We start from the raw sequence: 1,927 nt of genomic DNA, 5'->3' as shown, positions 1-1,927 counted from the left end.
ATAGTGTTCCCTCCCTTCCCCTCTCACCCCTGGCAACCAACAAAGAAAATTCCATCCATAGATAAACTTTTGCTTGACTTTTACAATGTTGTTGTTGTTGTTAAGTACCATCGAGTAGGACTCGACTCATAGCGACCCCTCCTTGGGTCTCCGAAGCAGAATCACTACGGAAGTAGATTGTCCCATCTTCCTTCCTAGGACTTTTACAATAATAACACACTAATACAATATTTTTCCCTCTGTGATTGATTTATTTCACTTATCATAATGTACTCAAAGTTCATCCACGTTATGCAGTGTTTTGCTGATTCTAGGTTATTCTTTAGGGTTGCATAGTATTCCATTGTGTGTATGTACCAAAGTTTGGTTTTCCATTCCTCAGCTGATGGACACCTACGTATTTCCATCTTTTGGCTATTGTAAATAGTGCTGCAATGAACATGTGTGTGCATATATCTGTCCTTGTCCTGGCTCTCACTTCTTTAGGATATATACCTAGTAATGGAATGGCTGGGTCAAATGGTATTTCTAATTCCAACTTTTTAAGGAATCACCATACTGCTTTCCACAATGGTTGTACCATTTGACAGTCCCACCAACAGTGTAACAGAGTCCAAATCTCTCCACTTTCCTTGCCAGGATTTGTTATTTTCTGTCTTGTTGAACTCTGCTGCTAGTGCTGGTGTAAGATGGTATCTCTTTGTTTTGATTTGCCTCTCTCTAATGGCTAATGATTGTGAGCATTTCTTCATATGTTTGTTGGCTGCCTGAATATCATCCTTGGTGAAGTGTCTATTCATGTCTTCTGCCTATTTTTTAATTGGATTATTTGTCTTTTTCTGATTGAGGTGTTGGAATTTTCTATAAATTCTAGAGATATGTCCTTTGTCAGAAATGTCATTGCCAAATATTTTTTCCCAATCTGTAGGTCCTCTTTTGACTCTTTTGGAAAAGTCTTTGGAAACACATAAAAATTTAATTTTTAGAAGGTCCCATTCATCCAGTTTCTCTTCTCCTGTTCATACATTTTGGGTTATACTTGATAGTCTATTTATGACATATAGTAGGGCCCTTAAATTTGCTCCTAGTTTTTCCTTGAGAAACTCTATAGTTTTAGGTTTCACAATTAAGTCTTTGATCCATCTGGAGTTCATTTTTCTGTATGGTGTGAGGTAGAGATCTTGTTTCATTTTTCTGCAAATGGATATCCAGTTTTGCCTGCACCATTTATTAACAAATATTTACTTCCCCATTTAATGGATTTTGGTTTTTTCGTCAAAGATCAACTGACCGTAGGTCAATGGATCTACTTCTGTGTTCTCAATTCTATTCCATTGGTCTATGTGTCTCTTGTTATACCAATACTAAGCAGTTTTGACTACTGTGGCTATATAATAAGTTTTGAGATCTGGCAGTGTGAGACCTCCTACTTTGTTGTTCTTCTTCAATAGTGCTTTGCTTATCCAAGGTCTCTTTCCTTCCATATAAAGATAGCAATTGGTTTTTCCATACCCTTAAAAAATGTTGATGGGATCTGGTTTGGAATTGCATTGAATGTATAGACTGCTTAAGGTAGAATTGATATTTTTATAGTTTTCTTCATACAGGACTTTTGTGTCCCTGGTAAGATTTATTCCCAAGTATTTTATTTTATTTTTTGGTAGCTATTGTAAATTGTATTGATTTTCTTATTTCTTTTTCAGCAATCTCTTTGCTGGTATAAAGGAATCCAATTGATTTTTGGATGTTGATCTTGTATCTCACCATGATGCTAAATCTCTCAATTAATTGCAGTAGATATTTGACTGAGTCTCTTGGGTTTTCTAGTTATAGGATCATATCATCAGCAAATAGGGATAGTTTGACTTCTTCCTTACCAATTTGGATGCCTTTGATTTCCCTTTCTTGCCTTGTGGCTCTGGCTAGG

Source organism: Orycteropus afer, unplaced genomic scaffold, assembly GCF_000298275.1.
Source record: "Orycteropus afer afer isolate SDZICR_OR568_19922 unplaced genomic scaffold, OryAfe1.0 scaffold00463, whole genome shotgun sequence".
NCBI classification, from domain to species: Eukaryota; Metazoa; Chordata; class Mammalia; order Tubulidentata; family Orycteropodidae; genus Orycteropus; species Orycteropus afer.
Note: the sequence above shows the minus strand (reverse complement) of the source record.